At 36.2% G+C, this 27,216-nt stretch overlaps 1 long non-coding RNA gene across 3 annotated transcripts in view; it reads left to right on the forward strand.

The window, feature by feature from the left end:
* The first annotated feature begins 5,014 nt into the window (after positions 1-5,014).
* Positions 5,015-27,216, forward strand: part of LOC104149188 (uncharacterized) — a 72,089-nt gene continuing 49,887 nt past the window's right edge. For all 3 annotated transcript variants that reach the window (XR_011138207.1, XR_695296.2, XR_011138208.1), the window contains exon 1: positions 5,015-5,153. This is a non-coding gene — a long non-coding RNA (uncharacterized lncRNA). The remainder of the gene's footprint in view (positions 5,154-27,216) is intronic.

Here is a 27,216-nt window from a genome sequence, read left to right on the forward strand (position 1 = left end):
AGGGAGTTCATTACATGTAAACTTCTTTCAGGGACACACAGAATATATTATGGCTTTCTCTTGATCAGACTGTTATATGTCTGTGCTAGTTCAATACCATCCTATCATCCTTGTCTCTTGTGAGGAATTCCATCTGCTTTGGGAGATTTCATTTTGCCTTGCAATGCAGAAAAAGTATAGAGACTTGGAGAAAAGAACTCTGTCCAGCCTTATGCATGTTTTATTCATATAAAGTGTTATTTATTGGCTATGTGGACATTCATGTAAATAATGGTGAAGCAGTCAAGCTCATCCTAGTCCAGACACACAGGCTCCCACTTAGGCTAAAGTATTCTCATTAACTGACTGCTGTATAGAGCTTGTGATACATGGTTATGATTTCTGCACAAAGCTTTTAAGACTATAGCTACTGGCTTCTGTTCAAGGGAAAGGACAGAATGGCATAGAATACCATTCTTTCTCTTCTAGAAAAAATATATTCATCTTTACAACTAAGCTGCTCCTGGAGGGAAGAACAGTCTGTTCTTTGCTATTGCGAGCACTTTCTCTGTGTTTTAATCTATGTTCTTTGCTGCACAGCTGGTGGGAGCAGCAACAGCCCTAGAACAGAGGGATGGAGGGAGGCTTTCAAGTGCCATATCAGGATCCTAATAAGAATATCTGAAAATACAATACCTGAGTGAGAAAAAAGATGAAGAAAAGCTGATCCCGCTGCAGCAGGTGAACTGTTTCTTTACAGTGACCTCTTTTAATGAAAGAAATCATTTTGAATGCAGGATTCTTTTTTTCCTCCAATATGTTATTCAGAATGATTCTACTAATATCTTAGGTCTCCCTTTCATAGAATCTTTTCTCTAAATAGCTTTCTGCCAGTTGTAGAATAGCCAAGCTTCAGTTCTTGATATCTGAGTTTTCACCAGTGTAGACTCATTGCAATATTAAACTCCAAGAGTATGTTTGTGAAATAAAGTCCCACAGATTTCCAGTATCAGTTTGCTGGCATGATTGTGCTGTTAAAGATTGAATCTCATATTTTCCTGTGGAAATAATTTATATAGATAGTTCTTGGGGTCTGGTACTCAGAGTGCAACTCACACTGCCTAACTTTTTATTATCTACAATTTAAACACCTCAATCTGTACTAGTCACTCCAGGTTCCCATTTTGCTCAGTACAGAAAGTATCTTCGGGTTTTTCATTTAAGTGGATGAATCATGCCTTTATTTCTCCACTGCAAAGGGAGTCTAGATAATTAAACTAGAATTCCACACTCCATAGTCACAAAACAAAAATACTTTCACTGAGCAAACTGCAAAAGCCAGACTCAGTAAATGCTGCTTTTACTAATCAGGACTTGTTCACAAATTCAATGAATGCATTCTGATCCGACAAAAGAGAAAGAGAAAGAGAAAGAGAAAGAGAAAGAGAAAGAGAAAGAGAAAGAGAAAGAGAAAGAGAGAGAGAGAGAGAGAGAAAGAGAGAGAGAAAGAGAGAGAGAAAGAGAGAGAAAGAGAGGAAGGGCAGAGGAAGGGAAGGGAAGGGAAGGGAAGGGAAGGGAAGGGAAGGGAAGGGAAAAGAAGGGAAGGGAAGGGAAGGGAAGGGAAGAGATTGTCAGGAAGAGGATCACTATGAAAAAGGAATGATTTCCAGATTTAAAATATAAAGTAGATAATTTTAAACTATATAAAGGCTTTTCCTTCAAAGAGAGGCCCAGTTGAACTTCAACAAACACTCTAAGTATTTCAAATGCCACTGATATTGCTGTCTTAGGATGATTCCTCAAAGATTTCACACATTGAGATCTACAGATACTAGGTATTAAAATACTTTGGCTTTGTCCATATACTACTTCATATATGGAGAGATAAAACACTGTGGAAATTCATATACAAGTTGAGTTGTGAATTTGGGAAAAAATCAATTTCCCTATGACATTTATCATTCTAGTGGCTGTGTTATATTAATTACAACTTGAAATCACAGGTACTACACAAGGATTTTACATGTGAAGGCATTGAAGAAATTGCCGTAACCAAATGGAGCATATTTTGCATATTAAGCATTAATTTTTAACAATTAAAATCCAATAATCCCATGAGAATTCATGCTACTGCACCTCTTTGCTTGCATATCTGATTTTTTTGTTTATCTATTTTTTGCATGTTGTCATGCAGCATAATTCCATACAGTTCTATTTATTAAAAAAAAAAAAAAAAAAAAACTAATAGCTAAAGAAGACTACAAAGATTTACATCTAGATAAATTGTATATGGAAACTCTGAGTTTGCTACCAAGAACTAGTGAAGCACATTTAGAAAGGACCTCAGCTGTGATAAGCTAAAGTTAGTGGAACAGTGCCACCACCCCATCTGACCCAGCTTGTCAAGCAGGAGATTACTGTGGCTAAAGAGAGCAGCTGACAAGAGAAAATCTCAGGGACACGAAGAGAGCTTGAATCATCCCTCTCTCTGTTTATTGTAGCATCATGCTGTGAATACGGTTGCAAATGCTGGTGAGCGTGCAAGGGGGATAGGAAATGTGCCATGCCTATAACAAAATCTGTCCTTCCTGTTAAGGGGCATGAATGTGTCTGACAGCTCTTTCATCTCCACTGTATTTCAGCAAACATTAGAAGCTTAATTCTGACTAACTGACAAAATCAGAGTATTTCTGTTCTCCAGACAATAAAGTATCTTACTATTGCTGGTTAGATACGGTCAAAAACTCTGTATTAACAAATGCACGTCATGTAAGTATTTACAAACCCACAAAATTTCTGAGGAAATACTATTTTTACCGGTAGTTAGGCTTCTCTACCTTTAGCGGCTGATCTAGCAATGATACCTGTTTGCAGGTAGAAGTAGTTGTTCTTGTTATCCTAGATTTGTCATTTTTGCATTTAATTATCTTCATGTTTCTGAGACATTATACCAGAAACTTATTTTTTACCATCTACATTCATGCACCTTACGAATTATTTTGACTAATAATTTCAGTGCAGATTCCATAGAGAGAAAAATGATGAGGAATGATATCCTGTGTTTTTAGTATAGAGCTAGGTCAGGGATGGGAAAAAGAATTGCATTAACTAATTTAGCAGTATGTGCTCAATTGCAAACACAAACTCAGACACATCTCAATTAGTTCTAGGAACTTTGGCTAGAATATTTACCTCCTCTATAGTCACTGACTAAAAAAGGAAGCAAGGCAATTTCAGCATTCAACTTAGATGTCCTGGTCAAATGTTTAAGTGGAATGAGTCAAACAAGTCTTCCTAGCTTCACTTTAGCATATATATCACCCTTGATCATGGGAGTGCACCCTGGAGGATCCTATCTCTTGATCACGGAGTAAGGCTTCTGACATGTAGCCAGCAGGTAACTTACAACAGTGCAAATGATCACAAAATCTCTTTTTACATGTGGATATTTTGGTAGTCAGATACTAGAAAAGGGAACCTTTTCAACTAACTGGACAGCTAGTCACTGTTTTACATGACAAAAAGGCATACGAGAAAGAAATTGCATGTTATCATATAATTAAAGCCTATCATAATTAAGAGTACAGTGGAGCCTATTTACATAAATTATCCTGAATCTAGCATGCCCTAGCTTTTCATCATTTCAGATTGTCAGTGTGTTACTTTATTTTATGCAAATAAAAACAAAACCTTATTTACTGATATAAGCAATAATGAGAAAAAAAAAATAAAATAGTTTCTTACTTAGCTAAAATTCATTGCACTTTTAGGTGTCAAAGAAAAAGTATATTTCTTTACCCTAAGGGATATACAATTTCAGATGCTTGCTGTAGACACAACAGATGTTGGCTCCATCCCTCCCTCCCACAGAAACAAGTAAACACATAAACAAAAATTCCCCAAATGAAGGCACAATATAGTAACAACCTTACTAGGTTAGGAGGAAGGTCTATCTAAACTATTATTCTGCCTCCAACAGTGGCCAGAACAGATAACAGAGGAAGAGTCTAATAATGAGTAAAGAGTACAGTGGTACTTTGCTTTAACACTTGCTTGCTTTTCACTGCTTTGTAGTTCACAGAGGTGGTGTCTTTGTACGGAATACTCTTTGATGGATTACCTTTCAATAAACTACTTCCTTAAGCTTCCAACACCTTCAGTATTTAGTGGGAAGGACATAATGATGAAAAATATTAGGAATCCTTAATTATAAGTATTGTTTTTTTAACCTCCGTATGGACAGAGAGTTGTTATCAGTCAGAACCCTTTAATAGCTAAGTATAATACCAGTGAAATTGTTTGTCTTTTCAGCGCAGACACAGTACGCACACTAAAAAAAAAAAAAAGTATGGAGGGAGAAAGTAGTTTAATAGTTTAATAAATAGTTAATTTATCTGTAATTTAATAGAGACATAGAAGGAGATGTAATTTACTTTGGTAGTAAATATAACATTGAAGTGACAAAACTGGAGGATTCCAGATTAGGCAATGTAATATCTTCATTGTTTAATTCTCTTTTCCAGATTAGGCAATGCAATATCTTCATTGTCTAATTCTCTTTTCTCTTATTTCTATACAATCTTATTTAAATGGTACTGACTACTTGCAGAATTCAGTCTTTCCTTATGACTACTCCAAAGCATTGCAGAAATTGAAAAAAGGGACATGAATAGCAGAAGTTTAATATATTCAGACAAGATTTAGTCGCTTCCTTGTATTGCAACATAGGTCTAACAGAAAAGCTCAATGTTACATGTCCTAAAAGTGTTCACATAAAGGTCAGTTCTAAAAGCAGGAAAGCTACAGTCACGTAGGAGAGCAAACTGCTCGTTTTCCCGGTGCCACAGAATTTACAAACTATTTGAGCAACATGTGTTGTAAGAACAGCAGATCCCTTTCTCTTTCCTTCCCACAGTTTTCTCTATTTTTACTGTAAGGTAGAATTGAGAGCAGTTACTGCAGCCCTATCTATAGCAGCAATAGCATTTCTCCCATCTATCCCACGCTCAGCTGCAGAAGATCTGGAAAGCTCTTCTCCCCAGAAATCCTTCCCCAGCGCGGCCTCTGTGGTGGGATCATGCTGTGTTCTTCTTCCCCTCCACATGGCCTTGGCCTGAGAGAAGGAGCAGAGTGGGCTGGGGCCGCTGCAGAGGAAGCAGCTGTAATCAGTGGAGGTAGGCTATAAGATATGTGTGTGAGGGGAAATGAGACAGGGAGAACTGTGAGGGGAAGGATTTTGCGATGTGGATGGGGATAGTTTGTAGAAGGAGGAGGTGGACCGGGGATGAGAAAACTGTAGCTTTGTCTCGTATCCCAGAGAAGGAGAAAAGAGTGCTGGAGAATAGAAAGAAATGAAGAAAACTAAAGAGAGAGGATGAGAGACAGAGATCTCTCCTGTCATCTAATGCTCTGTGAAAGCCATGCTAATCATTCCCAGCTTTTCAGTTTCACCTTTCGTCCCTGGAAACTTTGCTAACTTTTTCAGATTCCATTTCTCATTCATAATCTACTGAAAAACAGCTCTAGACCCTGACAAATCTCTCGTTCCTAGCCTCGGCCGTCCCTTCCAAAATGCTTTCAGGCCTCACTTTCTCCTTGAAATCACTTTGCCATCTCCTCAAAACCAAATTTTGCCTGCAATACTAAGAAGCCTTGAGCTGTTTCTCAGTGTGCCCCAGAGCAAATCAGTTGGAAAGCCAAGCAAGCAGTCAGATTTCCTTTTCTCCCAAACTGCCTGCAATAAAAAGATGCAAAGGAGGAAAATCAGTCATATCCTTCCTGTATAAACAGCTCCTGACAGCTCATTATAATTATTGAATGTCAACGGTGAGTTCAGCCTTATGCAAACACATAGGGAGAAATGGTTCCTGCTCAGCTAGTTCAGACAGAGACATCACGGAACCTCAATGGGATAGATATAGTGCAAACAAATTACACAAATATATGCACATGCATAAATATACCAGAGCACAGTTAGTGCCTTAAGACTGCATTTTTTAAAATAAACTTTATCAGTGGCTCTTATGAAACTCTACCTTCTGTCTTTGGAGTAGAGGTACAATATTTTATCACAACTATCAGAGCACAGTATTGGTTTGTACATGACAAGACAAATGCTTCAGGATTATTGCTAGTGTTAGAAAGTTCTGCAGACAATTAGATTTATAGAGAAGATATAGAAAAGAAATGAAGTTTAACACACATCTAGTACAAAATAAAACAGAAAATAATATTTTTCTCATTTTATATATTCAGATCTGTCACAATGGCAAGTCAAATTCTTTACAGTGAGCGTAATAGGACTATTAGTTACATACTTACACAATAATCCATATTTGTCAGATGCTTTAGATATATGTGATGTTTTTTCTCCAATTTTGCTAGTTTTACCTGAAACAAATACAGTTACCTCACTGTTTATAGCAAACCTTAGCTTTTGTTTTGGTTTTTTTTTTTTGCAGTTACAGTTCTTGTCTAGCTACTATTCTAAGGCACTTCTTATATTTTTGGCCCCATGTAACCCCACACATTCAAGCACTACTTTTATAGATGCAGAAAAATAGATATTCCAAACACTTCCTGAAAACTTCAGCTTCAACTGGATTTCCCTATGCAGAGAATGGAGAGAATTAGGTACCTAGAAATGGGGGTGAAGTCAGTCATCGTGTTAAATACAAGGGAGGCTTGAGCATCTCAAAAGCTAAAATGCATGAGGGCCTTGTATCTCTGAAACTCTATGTATGATCAGGCCTTCGACAACAAAATCAAGAAACTGATATTTAAAGACTGAAACATCTTCCAGGTTTAGGTAAATAAGTATTTCTCTTTTTACTCAGTTCCAGTCTTTCTTTCTGAATTATTTATGTATTTTAGATAAGTTGTCACTGTGAAACAAATTACCTCCCTGTTCCTCACATTACTTCGGTGGGCTTAATGATCCCCTTAACAAGGAATATGAAGACTGAGCTGTAAAGAACTTCTTTAGTTCCTCATTTTCTGAACTCTTATTTTTTCATTAATAACTTCGCAGTGACGCAGCTTCAGCAACTGGATGGGGTACTGCTCTCATTACTCTGGAGCGTGGTGGTCAGGGCAGCCTCATGACAGGATGGCATCGGAAAATGAGACTGAGGAAAGACAGGAACTTAAATCTCTCAATTATCGGACACATTTTCCTTATTAGGAGGCTCTTACATTGACAAGACTTGTCAGGGTACAAGGTTGTCTTCTTTTGCTGGTGTCTTTTGTGCTTTTTGTAGTCAATTCAGCAAAGAGCCCATGCTTGACACAAGCAGTAATATGATTTTAGGCCCTTAGAGAGGATTTTTGCCTGTGACTAAGTAGCTAGGTTTTCTCATACACTGAGTGGTTCAGACAAACCCTAATGAATGAAGGCTGCTAAATTCCATTTAACTTCACAACTCGTTCAGACTCATCTATGGGGCATGTAGGTTGCTTGTAGGGAATTCATATTTTTTAAACTCTACTCCTATACAATATTTATAAGAACGTTCTTCATCTAAGTAACAACAAGGAAAGGAAGGTTACTACAGGATCTTCATCCTGCTGTCTCGCAATTGATCTAAGTAGCCCTATTGCTGCAGTTTATTGCATCCACCCACATACACAAGATCTGACTAGCTCCTGACAGTCCATGGCAGAATACAGCCCAGTTTTATGTCAGTGAAGCTTTTCAAGTTTTAAAATTTTAAGTTACTTTTTAGTTACATTGTGTAATAAACAAATCCACAAATATATCTCATGGGCAGGCATTTGAAGTTATTTGTTGCCATTTCTTTTCATGTTAAGAAGCTTATCCCAGAGAGAAGTAATTGGAGATGGCAGATTTGGTTCATTAAGGGTTTACTAAGTCCCTATATGCTGGTGCTCCACAATATCTTTGCCATATGTGCTCCCTGTCTAATACAATGTCCACTCCCATCCATGCTTTCTTTATCCCTATTGAAGAAAAAATAGAATGGTTGACAGGAAATGATGGTAACAGAACTTATCCTGTACTTTAAAATGAAAAGAAGATCGTTAATGTTTTTGCTGCTATTTTGGACTGTAGACTTCTGGAAACACGGTCTTTACAAAAGATCATTATACTTTTTCTTGCTCTTATAATAATCATTGAAACTATGGTTATATCAAATGCACACTATCTTTTAGAATAAAGCTATTATTTTCAGTTAAGTTTGACTGAAGATAACTAATAGAACTAAGCCAATACTTCAAAACTAAGGGTCAGTTTTCATCCACACAACCGATATAATGGAAATAACCAGAGTGTATACAAATTTCTAGTTTATCACTTTAAGCTTTAGCTATCATTTCATAGCCAAGTGGTGTTACATATCATGTAGGTACTGTTAAACTTCCATCCATCAAAGCATTTAAGCTCATGATTATACCAACTGATTTCAGTGCCATTATTTCTACTGCTTACTGGAATGTAAATATTGACCTCTACATATCTTGCTTGTCTAAATGAAAAGCCATCTAGCTGGATTCCCTGTTCTTTAAAAAAAAAGATTAAGAGAATATTTTTCAGTTGTTTAAAACACTCCAACATACTATAACTTCAAATAAATAACTTCTACCTAAAACCAACAACAGTAATTTCAATTAAAAATTAATTCAAAGCTGTAAAATGAAGAGCTACTTAAAAAAAAAGAAAAAGACTTTTAATTGGAGTTACATTTCCACGGCAGTTATAGCTTAGCTGTTGCTGCTAATATGAGCCCTATGGAATGAGCTCTTACTGAATAAGTAAACAAGAATTCCTAGTACAAATACTGAGAAATGTGCTTATAGAGAATAGTTGTTCCTCTCAACAATGTAACTGAAATATTCATGAATGGAGAACAAAAGATAAACTAGTCAAAACTTAAATCAAATATTTGCAGAAATTTCTTTGTAATTATTTTTTATATTTTGTTTAACCCTGCAAACATCACTGAAGGTATATGATGCCATGAATTTAAATAAGGAGAAACTCTTGATACGAAAATTTCATTTTAAGAATTATGAAGATCACTATTTTTATTACTTTTACAAGTCATTGATAGCAAAGAATCCTGCTGAAGTAAACTCCTGTGTTGGAACTGCCATACATAAAGAGTACTTTTCATGTCTCATCATTTTGGATATATTAAATATATAAGTAATGCCTTGTTCTACTGCTTTTGAAGGAGGAAATTTTAAGGCAAACAAAACGGGGAGGAGTGACTAATACGCCAGAGGGCTGTGCTATCGTTTGGAGGGACCTGGACAGGATGGAGAGATGGACAGAGAGGGACTTCATGAAATTCAACAAAGAGAAGTGCGAAGTCCTGTACCTGGGGGGGAACAACCCCCTGACTAGTACAGCCTGTGGCCTGACCAACTGTGGAACAGCTTTGAAAAGAAGGTCCTGGTGGGCAACGGGTTGAACATGGACTAGCAACGTGCCCTTGTGGCAAAGAAGGTCGATGCCCTGCTTTAGGAAGAGCATTGCCAGCAGTTCAAGGGAGGTGATCCTTCCCCTCTGCTCAGCCCTGGTGAGGCCTCACCTGGAGCGGTGGCTCCAGTTGTGGGCTCCCCACTATAAGAGAGACATGGAAATATTGGAGATAGTCCCGCAGAGCTACCACGATGATTAACAGTTTAGAGCATCTGATATACAAGGATAATCTGAGAAGGCTGGGATGGTTTAGCCTGGAGAAGAGAAGGCTCAGGAGAGATCTTGTCAATAAATAACTGACAGGCAGGTATAAAGAAGATGGAGCCGGACTCTTCTCTTTGGTATCCACTGACCAGAGAGGAGACAATGGGCACAAATTAATACACAGGAAATTCCATTCAAAAATAAACAAACAAAAAAAAAAAAGGATCCTGGGCAACATGCTTTTGGTTACCCTGCTTGAGCAGGAGGGTTGGACAAGATGATCTCCAGAAGGCCCTTCCCACTTCAACCATTCTGTGACGCTGTGAGTTTCTTGTAGTTTAGTTGCTGCAACATCCTTCCCTCTGACAGATGTAAATTTTCTCATTAACATCCCTTGAAATGGTTGTTCTTGATATCACTTTTATAACTTTACTTTGATGATTTCCCTTCTCTCTCTGTATCTCTCTGCTATGTGTCTTTTTTCTTTTTCATAGCAGGTAAGTTAATTTTTTTAAGTTCATTTACAGCCACAGCTCTCTATTATTCATTATGAAGACATTACCCCTCACACATTACCCCTCATCAACCCATATTGCTAAACTCAATTGCTTATTAATTAAACCATACTTTTTACCCATATTTCCCCTTCATCCTTCAATACGTTCTCTGTAAAAATTCAGGGAATCCAAATAGCCCAGCATCTTCCCTTATAGACTTAAAATTCAGATTTCTCCAAAAGCTTACAATTCAAAGTTCAAAAAATGCTTTCCCGGAAAGTACAGGGCCACTGCTAGTCAAACTGAACAATGCAGTTTCTCTATTATTTGCCTTTTGCTATCCGTATGTGCCCATTGTCTGCTGTGATATATTTAGAAAGTGAATTCTTTGGATCAAGGGTGACCTTCTTCTTTGAATTCATGCAACACTGAGTACTAAGGACATCCATTTCGCAAGAGTACATTTTCCACAGAGCTTCAGGCAGCAGTAGGAACCATTACTTTTAAAAATGTAATTCTGCTTATTTTACTGGATTTTTTGAACAGCATGGAAATTAAGAGTATAAACCCTGTCACAACTGGACATTTATTAGAATAGCAAGAGAAGGAAAAAAACTTATCCAACAAAACTAGACAGAGATTTTAACTAAAATTAAAGCCATTTTGTAATGTTCGTTGTTGCCACTTTCAGTGGAGAAGTACTAACATATGAATCAAGAAAAGCTGATAATAAATTAAGAGGAAAATATTCTTTGCCCAAGAAGAGCAATTTCTTTGCCTTTGGAGGCTCTCATGTTATTTTCAAGTAGTTTTGTACACAGGTGGGAAGAAATAGTAAAAATGCACTTTTTTCATATCTGTTAAGTTAATCATAAATTCATAGAACTATAGAATAATTCATCTTGGAAGGGATCTCAGGACATTTTTTGTCCAACCTCTGGCTTCAGGCAGGGACATCTCTGAGGTTAGACTAGTTTTCTCAGGACTTTATCTAATCAGGTCTTGAAAAACTTCAAGGATGGAAACAGTACAACTTTTGTGGGCAGCATGCTCCATTGCCAGCTGTTGTTGTAGAGGGAGAGTTTTTCTTACATCCAGCCTGAACTTCCGTTATTTCAATTTATTCCCATTGCTTCTTATCCCTTTGTCATGCATTGCTGTGATGAGCTTGTCTGCATTTCCTTGCTGACCACCCTGTAGGTATTGGGGGCTGTGGTGAGGTCCCCCCCATCATCCCTTTTCCAGGCTGAACCAGCCCTGGTCCCTCAGCTTCTCTTCACAGGGTAAGTGCTCCAGCCCCGAACATGCTGGTGGTCCTCCACTGGACTCCCTCCATTGTAACAATATCTTAAATGTCTTAATTGTATAAGCATATTTCTCAAGTTCTTCATCTCAGTCAAAATTAAGTATGCTATGAAGTAGAAAGCATTCTAAAATATGAAACCTAAGACAATACACAGTCACTTAAAATATTTAACTATATCTACATGTATAGTGCAGCATGCTTTGCAGCATGTACTACTTCTAAAGACTAAAAGCCTGTTAGTGACAGTATTTTAATAAGAATATATCAGGTGAAATATAAGGATAGTCAGTTTCTTGCAGTAACTTTCAATAAAAAAAGAAAAATTGTTCTCACCACAATTTTACAATAGAAGAAAAATTTGAAAACCGAGATGTCCTGAATTTTCCTTGTATAATTAAGATAATAGATTGTGGCACATATTATATATCAACTATTTTAGATACTGAAATTGGAGTGATCCATATGACATTAGATATTCTACTCTATCTTTCAATTTAATGGAGTGCCATTAAGTTATGTTTAGGTCAGTGCAATACAACAAGAGAAACATACATTCTTGATAAAATAAATGTTATTTGATGGGTAAGCTTAAAGCCACTGATTTTCTTCTGACTTCTGAAGTTTAAGCTATAGTATTTTCCTGCTGCTGTTGGACAATGTAATGGCTAAAATAAACTTGATCCTAAGGAAGTAGTAATCAGGAAAATGGTCACTGTGCTTTAGAACAGTTCTTCATTCTTAGCTCTGCATGTTCCTTTTCTACCTCTAACTTCTGTTGCTAAGGGGTTAGTTATTTTTAGAAGAGCAACCTCTGTGTTCTAAAGGCCCAGTTAAAATACCTGACATATGGTCACATCTCTCTACTGAATGGCTGTAGAAAGCCCTGGTTTCTGAAAGTTTTGTAGCAAACTTTCAGACTAAATTTAGTTCTATTCATTCATTATAAAGGAAGTCTAAGCTACTAACTTACTTACCCTTATACTGTGAATTGCCTGTAAGAAGTATTTGGTGTCAATAATATCTATTCTTTTGTCCCTGTGCATATCTTCCACTCAGTTGTCTACCTCAGTAGTTCATGTACTGGTTCAGAAACTCAGTTGCAGGGGGAAGAGTATTTTTTTAAAATTTGTTTATTAGTTTAATTTTCTTTCTCAGCCTGAAACTAGATTTTCACTTAAAATCAAGGGAAAAAAATGATTGATGTTGAGGTGGGAACAATGGCAAAATCCTTAAGATGGTATTTCCTTCATGTACACATACATGTACATGTATCAAACAGTGTCACAGAAGACAATTTTTAGACACCTAAGTTTGGACAAGCAGCTCTAACCCTCACAGATCAAGTGCAGTTGAGGAAAAGAGCTGCAAAATAGACTTTATCGTCACAAACAATGAACAGTAAAAGCTATGGGATAATATTTATTGAAATTAACTATTTTCAATGTCAGTTGATAAGATTTATATTCCAATTTTCTTCACTTTCTTCAGGGAGCAAGAGGAAAAAAAAATTAATATATCACTCTGGAAATTCTCTTACAGTTTACGTGCATACATGCAATTTACAAGTATATATATAATGGAATGCATATTCTTATGAGTTTTGAATAGCTAGTATCGTTATTAGTGTAATAGTTTTATTTCATTTCCATTTTTAGTAATTCCTGAATTCCTAACTTTGTTATTTTTAAATCTCTTCAAAAAGTGTGGGAAAATAGTTTTATTGCTGCTGCTCTGATATTTAAAATCTAAAATTAGAAGGGGCTTGCCAAAACTTACTTGCCACTAACCTTCTAAGTCCTTTGTTATTATTTCTATTCCTCCAGGCAGAGAACAGTTTATTTTATACAATACTACTATTAAACCTTGCTTTTACTTTTTCACAAATAAAATAAAAATTCTGAAAAATCTACAGAAATTCAGCAGAGTATTATTTTCTGCCTTATTCACAGAGATGTAAGCATACAGTAGGCAGAGAAAAGCATTTGAACAGCTAGATCATTCTTTGCCCCTTGAAACCTTACCTACTTAAATTTAACTCAAAGACTGACAGGTATGAATTCCCTTCCTAAGTGGGAAAGGTGTGCACACAGAAAAGATGCTGGGAATTGTTCATATGACCCTATGGTAGTTATTGATATATAATATTTTTGTTAGGGTTCCGTGTATCTGTAATCACTTTATAAGAACTATTTATAACACATGACACAGCTTGCAAGTACCTTACTCATTTCTTTTGATAGGGTCCATGATGATATGTTGGCCACTTTTAAACATTAGATTGGTATCAGACTTCCCCAATTACCACCAGGTTTTAAAAATACTTAAAGTGGAAGGGAGTTATATTTAGGAACCACATGAATGATAATTGTCAACAAATGTGTGTAATTTAATAACCTCTTCCAGATTTATGTCATTTTTAAAAGTTTATTTACATGAGCTACCTTCTCCTTGCCTGTGGAGAAGGAATGTGTTATAGGATAACTTAGATCATATACCAAGAGTGAAAAAATTATTTCAATAAGATGGTAGTAGGATCTGGCTAACTGCTAACTTTTTACTGGGAAGTCTGCAATGCACGCTATAGCTTCAGTTTCATGGGAAGAGTGGTGAATTTTATTGACTGTGCCAAAAAAAATATTTGTCTCAGAACTCTGTAGGAAGCAAGGGTGTCCATAACAGTCTTGATTAATATGTAGGAGAGTATATATCTCGGTAAATTCAGAGCATCATATTAAAGAGGAATACCTGCAGATTAGAAAGTGTGAAGCATTTACAATAAGCCTTATGACTGTCTAGTCACAACCAACCAAATAAGGTCCTAAATCTGAAGTAAGAGTTAGGTGAAATGAAAGTAATTATGTCTAACATTGTGACATAAATCTCTGATTCAGCTTCTCTCTTGTCCGAATTTTTTTTTTTTAAGTTAGCACTTTTCAGGCTTTCCTTCAGTTCCTCAGAGCTACCCTAGTATTGATGGCACTGACTGTATCACCATCAACATCCTGCATAAACCTAAGTGAGCTCTGTAAACTTTTTGTCCTATCCAAGAAATTCCATGTCAAAAGAGTTGTCAGATCCTCACTGATATTTACGTAAAGAATTGGGTTCCACTAAAATAGTGTGGCAGATTTCCTTCACATATAGCTGGATTTGGCATCCCTTTTTATTACTACCTAAAGGATGAAATATTTATTTTAGCCAACGTTCAATTGCTTCTCATGACTGAGAGGAGTCAAACCTTGCTAAGCTCCAGTTTCCAAAAAATGCTTTGGTCACTAAATCAAAGTTAAGCTTGAGAATCAGTGTAATAAAGGGGACTTCCTACTCTTCTGCAGTTGCTTCGCTGTGTTATAAAAAGTTCTTCCCAGTGCAATAAAGAGCTCAAGGTTTTAGAATGTTAGAAACAATACCAGAGGGACATGATTCCAGTGATGAGCAAACTGTCTGGGAAAGAGAGCCTTTGGTTTTCATATATACCAGCATGGGGAGGGGTGGTATTGTTTGTTGTTTGTTTTTTTTGTTTTTGTTTTTTTTTTTGCTTTATAATTTCATATTTTACTCAATTAATTATTAAGATAATTCTGAAACAAAGACTGAGATTCCTCAAGCCCAGAAGTTAGTGTGTCATGTCCTTCCTTGTTCCCCATCTGAATCAGCAGACTTGAAATGATTTGCTAGATAGCATAAAAACTGCAGAAGAGGAACAACAAATAGTTTTTCCTCTGTCTTGCACCCAGGATAGCCTTGCAGGTAAGGTGCTTTCCTGAAAGAGAGTAGAATTAAGTTTCTGTCCTCTGACATCTTGACTGAGAGGTCAGCTCAAGTCTATAACTTTCTGGATTGTCAGGAGTGAAGCTAGTCATTGACTTGTATAGAGGAAAGTAGGTAGTGTTTTAACTACAGAATTTCAACATTATTGCTGTTCAGGCTGCAGGTGGGTGCTGACCTGAGGTTTAGCTGATTGATCAGACCATGACACCATAAGAAACTGCTGTACGTGACACGGAACGTGGCCACACCTAACAAATGACAGAGCAAGAAGCTGCCAGAAGTTAGAGATAGGGCTGTGAAGATGGTTCATTGGAAGGTATGTAAGAGATAGCTGAGCCTGGAGGGGAGACCTGTGGACCTTTTCAGGAGGGAAACCTCACAAGGCCAGCAGCACCTCAGTAACCCCACCAGTGATACCATGTAAGGCTGAGATGACCTAGCAAATGGTATCAGAAACGCCAAATCTGGGTACAGATACTGCAAAACTGAGACCAGTGGGGACTGTAGCTTATTTGGTAGAGGACAAGGACAGAGAAAGTGAGAGATCAGGGTGGATGGGGGCTGAATACTCATGGGAAAATGGAGAGAAGGGAGTTAAAAGGGTTTGGGTTGAATGTAAGCTGACTGCTTGTAAGTACACTTGTCTGTCCAGGCCATGCACCTGAGTGCTGCAGTCTGTCCTGTCTTCTTAATGAACTCCTTTGCTAGCTATGTGAATGTGTCCTGTGTATGTGTGTGTGTGTATGTATGTGTGTGTGTGAGAGAGAGAGAGGGAGAGGGAGAAGGATATCTCTTATTTAACTTAAGGTTGGACAAGCCAATGACTAGAGGACGACCAGAGACTAGAAGGACTCAAGGTCCTTCAAGAGCTGAAGACCTGTTAAAGGGTCCCAGGGTCTGGACACGGCTACTGAATAGGCTTGAAGCCCGGACCAGAGTCCAAGGAACCTGCAAGAGTGAGTAAACGTGTGCATCAGTCACTCATGGACATATAGATGCTAGCAAAACTGAAGCCTAATTAACCAGACACGAAGGACAGGGTCCAGCCGTAAATATTGTTGCTGTTTGTTTGTGTTTGTGTGGGTGCCTGAAATAGCACAGTTCTGTCTGTGTTAATCTCTGTGGCTGACCGTGTTTGTAGTTTGTATGTGCTATAGGAAATACACGCTCAGCTGCACTACTAGCTTGACCTGAGACAGTGAAAAGTGGTGGTGAGCCAGGAGGGAGGCTGGGTTCTTCAGTCCACCAGATCCAGCTATCCTTAGCAGTCTCTACTAAAGACAACTGAGATTTGCTCACTGTGCATGAGTGAAAAGAAGCTTTTGGGCTACAGCTTCCATACAGCCATTCAGCAGACATCAATCCTGAACCTAGGCAGCTTTCTATGCTGCAAATGTTCTGAGAATTCATTCTTCAAAGCCTAGATTTCTTCATACTGTGCGTAATCAACCAGGAAGCCCAATTTAGAAGTCTTTATGCAATGTATAATCAGTTAAGAAACGTAATTTAGAGGTGTTCAGGGAATCTGGATCTAAAACTATGACTTTCTATCCTTTAGGTCTTTTGGGTTTGTCCATAACCTCATAAGCCTTCTGCATTTTGAATTCCTCATGACATATGTATTCGTATGTGCTTTGCAGTCTTAAATGTCTTATAAATATTAAAATAAATAGCAAAAAGATACTGTACTTTGTTAAAAATTAATGAACATTTTTTTTTTTTTAAATTGGGCCTTTTAATGAATCTCTTTCCATTTTACTCAGTTTTTCTGATAACATCTTTTCTGAATGCTTTTGTCTTTCTCTTTCGTCCTCTTATTTTAGGATTAAGATTTTTTTTTTTTATCTGCCATTTTTACTAAACAACTGTTTTGTGCTAGATAAACCAATTTTAGTGCCTGACAACCTCAGCAGCATGGCTTAGGAATGGTATATGGGCATGTTCTTCACTCTGCTTGGGCGCAGTAGATCAAGGACAGGAGTAACAGCAAATTACCATTTCCTAGTCTTTAAGTGTTTTAGTCTGGCATAAAAATAAAAACACTAGGAGCAAGCTCTGACTCATTCCTTTGGAGAACCGAAAATTTGTACTTCTTCTACTACTTCCTGCATATTTTCATCAAGCTGTTCGTGCTTTATCTGTGACATATTTCTGAAATTCACCCTAGTGTCCTTCATTGTTTGAACACATGGGACATGTTATGCAGGAAAAGGAGGAGTGGATTATGTCCAGCTTTATTTTGTTCTTCTTTTTTTCTTTTTTCTTTTTGTAAATATTCTCATTTATTGCATTACTAAATTGTAGAAATTAGTTTTTGTACGTTTCATTTTGTGGATGTATTTAACAGTTGTATCTAAGTCTAAAGAGAGAAATAGCAGGCAACAGTTTTCTAGAATATGAAACTTTTCTGAATTAAGATGGTTTGGGAGGAACAAAAACAAAAAATTAAAAAGGTAGTATATTAGTGAAAACTAGAAGACTGAAGAAATAAAATAGGGAAAAATAGTAATTTATACCATACAGAAGTTCTGTTTTGTGTTCTTTTAAAATCTTTGTCATTTTAAAAATGTGTAATATTAAAAAGCTTTCACAGGTAAAAGCAAATAACTGCTATGAAATAATATTAACCTACTGATACTACGCCAAGGATACTACTTAGCTAAATGGCTCTGAATACTCTTTTTGAAAAAAGTGGTAGGGTTTACATCAAATGAGAAAGCAAGCTGCAGTTATATGAATTAAGACACAGTGAAAGAAATTTTTTTGCTGATGCCACAGAAATGTGGACCGCTCATAAAGATATATTTTCCTACAACATGTCATTGAATAATTGGGAGCATGAAGGGTATTTTCACATAAGTCAATAGCAGAAAGAGAATACTAGATTAAAGGATGAGTTGGACATTCAAGCATTTCTGGAATCCCAGAAATCCTTGAATGGATAGCTGCATCATTGATAAGATACAATAATATCATGTAATTAAAACATTTTCTGATTTCCAGGCATTTCCATAAGGCTAATCTTTACTATAATACATCTGTTTTTCTATGAATATGAAAAGGAGGACTGCAGACATGCATGCCACTCTCACAAAAGCAGCCTAGCAGTCTTCTCTTCATTCCCCTCCCCTTCCTCGAATATTCATTAATTGCTTCAACTTTTTAAATAATTGTATCTTTTTCTTAAGTCTCTTCACAATAGATTAGTTTCCTTTGTTGTCGTAGAAACAATCGCGTCTTCCTCCTGATTCAATGTGATTTTAGAAGGGTTCTTTTAGTTGCCCTAGGCTTCTGTGAATTAAACCCAGATGTCTTTTCTCTTTGGAGTGGTTGAACATTTTGAACTAAATGTGTCCCTTGTGCAATAGTTGAGTGGAAGAAAATGTTTTCGTTTTATGTTGATACCTTTCAGGGCTATTTACACGCTTGTTGCGGAAACAGATTTATTTAGCCACATTTTTTTTCCATTTAAAAAACCCCAACAATTCCAAGCTATAAAAATATCTAGATAAGAGCTTAAAATATACTGTGGTTTAGGGTGTTTCGATCTGAGAAGACTAAAATAGGTCTAACTTAAAAGGGACTTGTCAATGCTACCACACAGTGTGAAGCAGTCAAAGCCTGGAAATAGCCACCTGGCTATAATCAGCTCTTCAGACTATGGAGGAATGGACTGTAAGATTAAATAACAGTTTATACCATTATCTAAGCATGATGAAAATCTCCTTGTTGCTTTGGCTATTCAGTATGCTGCTCCACTTAGCAGCTTTTATGTATCCTGCCCTCTCTTTCTGACTACAGAAAGCCTGGATCCTTCAGATTGGCATTTTGCCTTGGTTTTTGTGCATCATCCCAGGTCCCACCTGGTGGGACTCATTATTGACTTATCTTGAGCTCTTGCATCCTGTCCCTAACAGGACATTTTATCCCCCCACAGTGCCAGGCTGCCCAGTTACTTCTCTGAAAGACCTACATGCTTACAAATTAATTCATAATCTCAAAGGACCACAAGTGGCAAAACCTTGATGCACTCAGTCATTACTCATTTTATTTTAAATTTGTCTAACTTTTGTTATCAATACTCTTATTAATGCAGAAAAAGAGAGAGAAAAAAAATCCTCTCCTTTTCTTTAAAAACTCTTATTAAGAGAATAATGGCATAATGAATCATTATGCCGTTTCTATAATGCAGTCTAATGATTAAAGTTTTTATTTTTGTATAACCTAACATATTTTTTTTTTCCTTTCTTCCCTGTTATTCAATATGTTGTTTTAAAGAGGCGATTACACTGCCATATTTCAGTAAATTCACCTCTCCAGGAAAAATAAAATTTTATTAGAGTCAGAAAGAACTATCAGAACATCCTCTGTTTGCAACTGATTTTCCAGTAATAAGCAGTGGCCATAATCGCACAGACAATGGATATATTTTAGCTCTGATTTCCACTAACAGAATCTGACAACATTTTGCACAGTCTCTTGTTCTTAATTGTGCTACAGCAATGACTACTTTTGTTCTATTAGACATGATACTGATACATTTTAAATGACCTAGTAATTACATGTAATGGCCTTAGGCTACAGCTAATTTCAACTTCAGCTTTCATCTAACTTCATTAGACCATATGTGTGTGCGTGTGTGAGAGAGAAAGAAGAAAAGTAAATAGAGTCTTAAACAGTTTATCAATTCAAAACTATTTCAAAATTCTTTTAAACAATAATTCATAAAATAATTCTTAGAATATTCTAATATGTATGAACTGCTAATAATCAAACATCATTTCATTGATACTTTTTCCCAACAGATAAAACAGATAACCTTAGCTACTCAACATGCTCTTCTGCTTATCTGTTTGTTTTTGTTTTTTTTTTTTTTTAAATTAAAAACTATAATAAGAAATTATCAGCAGGGGTAAAATCAATGTAATAATTTAATTATCTGGAATTAAAGACTGGACTCTGCTACTTGGTAGCATATAAGCTGTAGGAATGCAAACTAAAATTTAGATTTGGATTTTCAATTCAAGAAATACTAAAAGACTATTTTTTAACAAGGAAAAATTAAAAACTTATAAACAAGTGAAAATCAAGCACCCAAAACAAGTCACTATGGCCATGATAAGTATATGAAGACAAAATTATTCTTTTCTCTTCCTCTCCTTCAGGATACAATACTTACTTGTCAAAGCAATTGCAAGTTTCCAAAGGCTTTTTATCTTCAAAACTTTACAAAAATAAAATCTTGAAAAACTTGTTCCAGTTTATTTTTAAACTCAGTTGATATTTGTAAAATGCAGTGAGTAATCACCACAATGCGTATTTGTACCAGCAGTGTTTGCTTTGTTTTCTGAATAATAACCTGAAAGCTTTTTATGCTTGTTGTCCTTTTCACTGTCATGTGAAATTATTCACAGCAAAGCAAAAGAGAGATGATGCAATAAGGTGAAAGGACATAGAGTTTCTCTGTTCTCCCTGTCTTTTTAAATACATGGTGTCTTCTCAATTAGTGAGTCTACCTTCCTACATTATTTTCTTCAAATAATGTAAGAATTTGGCTTTCAGAACTGCTTGTTGTTTCACATATGTACAATCTAGATTTTGATCTGTTTCCTGAATTACAAAAAAAACTTTATAGATGCCATCCAACATTGTCAGATCTATGATCACTCCTTTCTCCCTGTTTAGGAAACGTGTTACATCTTTGTAAATATGTGACAAGATATGTGATGAGCATCGTGTAGAAAACATCTTTTCGAAAGCTCTGTACTTGCTGTATCCTAGAGCATCTTAGTATCTTTCACAGGAGACTTACAACCATCATTAACATCAGAATAAGGAGAAGTAATCTATTGGGGGGGGGGGGGGGAGAAGAAAGAAAGGAGAAGGAAGCACCTTCTCTGGTGACGTTAGGAAATAAGAAGATTGCATTGAAAGGACAACTATACTAACCCTGCCAAAATATACAACTGAGTTAAAAGAATAAATTAATCAGTATTGTTACATTTTAGTGGAAAACAGGATAATGAACTGTGGTCTTGCTATAGGTAACATTTATAAGTCATTTCCAACATCCAATACAACAAGGCTGCTAAAACTTAGCAATCTGACACCACGCCTTACAAGGGAGACCCATCAAGCAGTGTAGGCATAACACCATCAGACACATATAACTTCCTGTTTTGTTGTTCCTCAGAGATTCACCCTGTATTGTTCCATTTAAAAGACTTCCTCTCCTTTCAGAGAAGGTGGTAGGCTGCATATACCACAGGCTCCCTCAGAACAGCAAGAGGCTTCTCTTTCTGAGGTGCAGGCTTAAGCTTTGCAAATTAATATCTTACTGTATACCGTGGAGGACATGACCATTTACTTTAACAGGCACTGGAGCAGTCACTACTACATTTTCCTTCAGATAGTAACTCCAGCGAAGCAGGAGATGGTTGGGAATCAGAAAACATACTCATCTAGTGGTTTTCTGTGAACGTAATCAGGTGATAATATTTTAGTGAGGTGTCATTATCAACACTTGGGTAAAGGTAGACCTCTGTAAAATCTTGGCCGTTGTATCACTGAAGTAAAAGGATATATCTTTATAAAGCTACTGCCAAAGGAAGCCAAATAGCAGTGTTTGCTATGATATGAGTAGATGCAAATGTAAACAGACTATCATATACTTATTTTCATCTTATATTCAATGGTAAAAAAAAAGAAAAAAAAACCAGAAAAATCCTTCCTTCTTTGTCAAAGATTGAATTAGGCTATAGTTTAAAGACTTCATATGCCCCGTATAACATTTTAGGCCTTTTTGTTACAGAAAGCTGCAGTTAGTGAGTAGTCCTGTTTGCTCCTTCATATTTATTGATTCCTTCATATTTATTGGTGATCCAGAATGTAAGTAATATATTTGTGTGTAGTTCCACACACAAAGCTTTATCAAGGTCAGTCAAGGGAGAAATGTATGCTCAAGTATGTGATCTGCCTTATTATTAGGAAAATATTAGATGAATATTAACTAATAGAAGGTTACAGAAAGGCTATAGCACAAGGTTAAAACTTCCCTTAAAATTTTCATTTTATGTGAAATAATAATTGGATGAAATCATAAATTATCCAGTAAGAAAGGACAATTTCTTTTCTCCCTGTGCAGCATCAGAATTTGTCTCTAACTGTGAGGACATAGTCAGATTAAATGTATAAGCATTTTGTTTAAGTATGTGAGACCACTAAAAGGGCAAACAAAGAGGTATGTAGTTGCGTTTAGGAGGCATGAGAAAACATGTGAACAGTGACCCAAGTAGCAGAATTTTCCAAATAAAGAGCAAAGAACAAGATAAGCATAAGAGACTGCAAATAGTTATGACCTCCTGCCAAGCATAAGGGAAGGACAACTGGCAAAACAAAAACCAAGATAAACAGCATTGGGAGCTAATGAGATTCCCATTTTGGGAGAGTGATAAGCAGCATAAAACACTGAGGATAATGGGGGAAAATCAGAGAAGAAGGAGGACAACCTGCTTCAGTTCCAGCTTCTCTCACCAGGGAGCTCACAAGACTGATGACCTTGAGCACTGTGACTAAGGATCACCAAGGAGCGTAGCCATCAGAGCTGGCTGCACAGCGCCAGCTCCGCGGTTTGGTACTCTCATAGGCGCTAGGTGTAGTAATAAGTAGTGATAATGAATAAAAACTAACTCAGTGTAGCGTGCTGTTAACAAGCATCAGTCTAGCAAAATTTTGTTTTAAAGTTTAAGGCTAGGCTGATTTATCAGTCTTCTCAACACTCCCATCACAGCTCTTTCTAATTTCCTAACAGACATATATATACAGAAGTGCATATGTTTTTCTTAGAAAAAAGAAAGCTTTTTTAGTATGCTGATTGCCTTAGAATTTGGAATGGAGAGACGAACCTGTGTCATTTGAATAATCGTAAACAAAATGTAGGTGAAAATTTGGAAGAAGGAGACTTTATGATACTGCTTTTCAGATGCTTTTGAGATCTCTGCATTACATGTTTTTATCTTTCTTCATAACAACTCAAAACCTTTCTGTTCATAAGTTACACGCTTTTTGTTAGCAAAACTACCTAACTCACAGACTCGGGATATTAGCAATACATGTTATATTACACTGTGGTGTAAATGTGCACGAACAGCTAATTATCCCTTTGAGGGGGGAAAAGTCTTTATTTACAATCAGTTGTTTCGATATCCCCGCTTTGTGCCAACTGTAACTGACCGCGGATCTACAATTAAAGTTGGGCTACAGTGATCATAAAAGAAGGTTAATATTTCCAAACAAGTTCAAGAAAAAAACAGTAATATTTCTCCTAGATTTGAGTAAACACAATTTCATACATTTTTGATTCTGTGATGAAATATAGAAATTGGCTAAATATTTAATGTTTGTGGGTGGTTCTTTTTTGCTATGGGATAAGTTTATGTGATACTTGATATCCACAACAAAGAGAGAATAAAATAAAATCAATATTTTAAATTATCTATTCTTTTCCTGATATAAGGAAATATTCATATCAGTTGGAGATTTTTTGCTTCTTTTTATGTATTTTGGTAAAAATCTCAACATTTACATTTTCTACGTATTTTCAAATGTTTGTGGATCAAGTGCTAGGGATAAATTGTTTCACTACAGACATCTGAAACAAGTACATCTAATTAAACATTTAATACATGTATCAATATCATTTTTAAATACTTAGTGTCTATGTAACATCCATAAGGTCATGTTTCTCTTCTCCATCCACAGAGCTAATTTTTGGTCCATCTTCCTGTATTTCACTTATTATGATCTTTCTTCTTCTAAAGCTAACAAGTGTTATCTTGTTCCATTTTCATCCTTTCATAAGGCTGTTGCATAGATGTTTTCCAGGCTCATGACTTCGACTAGATTATTCCTGTATTAGCACCTCGCCCTTGTATCAAAAATGACATATTCATCTAAATGCCTATCACAGGCATGGGAGGAGGGGCATGAGAGAATCATTCTCTCATAGCGTCGTAGACACTTTAACCTGGATAAAAGCACTGTGCAACAAGGAATCAGCTAACCTGTTTCAGGTTCACTGTTAGTAATGTGGACACAAAGCCATCTGCATCAGTTGACCTAAAGGCCAGGGATAGGCTTCTGAATGTATATATTTAACAATACTGCTGTAGCCTGCCTTCCACAAAGGTACTCTGTCTAGTGGATTCACCTGCCTACGATACCAAAAGAGCTAAAGTTGGGGTCCTTCGTCCTTGGCTGTCTCCAGTGGCAGGGTGGTAAAGACAGACATAGAAGGTTGCAGGGGCTTCTTCCAAAAACAGAAAGATGAACTGAAGGTCTGGGGCCTGTTGGACACAAGATAGGTAGCTTAGACTGATTTTCACTTGTAAATTCACAAATTAAAATGCTCACAGTTAAGGTTTCTAAAATAACGTATTAAGACGTCCCCTCAGAATGAAACTCACAAAAAAGAAACCCCGATTTGTTTAAAAGTTGGATTCTCACATGTTAATTCTTCTCTATTTTATGTGTGTGTGTGTGTGTGTGTGTGTGTGTGTGTGTGTGCATATATATATCTATAAAATATATACAATCATAATGGAATGCATGAATAGATTTCCTATCAGATTTCAGTGGGATTTTGAGCTCTGTGCTCCCTGATAATTTAAAAATCTTTCCCAAAGTCACTTGAAGCCAAACAGTTTTTCACAGGTATTTTGAAAAAGTAAAGTCCACACAGAAAACATAGCTGTGCTAATAAACAATTAAAAAGTGTAAGACACATGAACCAAAAGCAATCATTTGATTTTACCATTAAAAAAAAAAAAAAAAGTACTCCTTACCCTTTTACAAGTATTGCAGATGTAAGCATTGACTAGGATATATGCATTTTTTGTGTGCTAGCAGAGGAAGTTCAGTGGTAGCTGTGGGGAAAAATGATTGAGTTACAGGAAAAGGATATGATGGACTGTATCTCATACAAACATGTGGTTAAATTTACATAGCAGTGGGGTCTATAACATTTCTCTGAAAGGAACAGGGCACGGTACATTATTCAAGCAGCAACGTGGGCTGACCATGTCAGAGCTTTCAATACTTGTTTTTGACAAGTGCCTGTTAGGTACTCATGTCATAACACCAAACACATCATGGTGTAAATACCACTGCACCACTACATTGACAACAAAAATCTCCCTCCATTGGGGTAGCAAAATGACTTGATTCTGGCAATTTGTGGTAAAGAGTAGATCTTTCCGTCATCTTTTCAATTCAGCCTAAACCACTTAAAATAAAATTTTGTTACAAAGTATACGACCAGTCTTTGCTTGCTGTTTACTATCCCTGTTTTCATTACTAACTGCTTGAACTAACTATGATATTTTTTTGTGATCTCACTGTATAGACAGACAGGAATGAAGCCTGAAGCAGTTTCATTTTGACATAGCATTTCTGCAGTTCATGTTTGAGAACTGTCAGGATATGAAATAAGATGAGGAGTGGTTGTTGGCTACTTAAAGATGCACTTTGGGCAGACTGAAAAACTCACCCTTTAAAACTGTTATGTTAAAAGTATTAAAACATTTTTTTAAAAGTTATGAAATAAGTAAATATTAAGGAACATTATGTTAAAAAACGTAAAACTAAGTAAACATTAAACCAAAATCAATGCCATCAATGCTCTTTGTTGAAAAGTATTCCAACACGGGCCTAGTGGGTAATGGTCAGAAAAAGGGAGATATATATGGAGCAGCGCTTATGCAGTAAATACAATCCTTTGTGGTCCAATCAGATTTCTTAAATATGCAGAGCTCATGCATGATGCATATGCACAGGGATATCTGGTCACATGGCAGGTGTAGACTTAGAGGTGCATGGTCTTTGCACAAATGCACAGGATGCTATCTAGGCCATTAAGAAAGATGCTTGGATGCTGCTATCTTGGCTAATTAATCATTTTCAGTAAGGGTTGTCCACAGTACCATGTCTCAGAACTATTTTTCAAGGCATATGAAAAGAAAAATCCTTGCTCTTTGCTTTGTTCTCCTACCAAAAAAAAAAAAAAAATTAATAAGAAAGTCAGCCCTGATGCTAGTGTAAATTTATGATCAAAAGAATTTTGGAATTTGAATGTATAAAAATAAACATCACCTAAATATAGGCCATCATCTTCTATCAGCTAAATTCAATGCTATTGGACACATTTACGAAACTAATAATTCAATTCCTTATTTATAATGATATCAGGACAAAAATGCTGAGGAGTACTTCCACATTCCATTTTCATTCATTGCCTCTGCTGAGATAGTCTGTTAACAGAGGGAATACTCATATTAATATTAAGAGGTATTATATAATACTCACTCTAATATTTATACTTACTGTTAGCAACCTTTAACAGCCATTTAATTTCCAGATGTCTCTATATTTTCCTGTGACAGAACTTCCTGTGGCTGAATCCTCTTTTGGAATGACCACAACCAGGTTGGAAAAAAACAAACAAATAAACAAAAAAAGCATAAATCATGGAGAGGAAATTTTGCATCTGGTGCGATAAATCATTAGAAGCAAACCAAATGGTGAATTGAGACATTTTTCAGATTCATTATACAGTCTTTAATTTCTTTGAAACTACTTTTAACTGCCCAAGATTCTGTGAATAAGGGTATATGTGCACACAGGGCACTCTTGCCTATGTCATTCATCTGTAAAGTATAGATATATATGTATATAAACTGTTCCCTCTTTTAAAGTGTTTTGAAAATAGATACATGTTAAACTTGAAGTAATAAAGTGATGAACAGATCCCAAAAGAGTTTTATTGCAGTGGGAATTTAGACTGCACCATGAGAGGAAAATATGGCTAGCTATTTTATAGTATTCTTTGATTTAGAAATCACTTGTTTTAATTTAAAAAAAAGTATAGTACAACACAAAAACTTATTTTTCATTACAATGTAATAAAAAAAAAAAAACAGTCTGACTACTTTGGAAGTCTCAGAGAAATCATTTATTGT

Source organism: Struthio camelus, chromosome 1, assembly GCF_040807025.1.
Source record: "Struthio camelus isolate bStrCam1 chromosome 1, bStrCam1.hap1, whole genome shotgun sequence".
Lineage (NCBI taxonomy): Eukaryota > Metazoa > Chordata > Aves > Struthioniformes > Struthionidae > Struthio > Struthio camelus.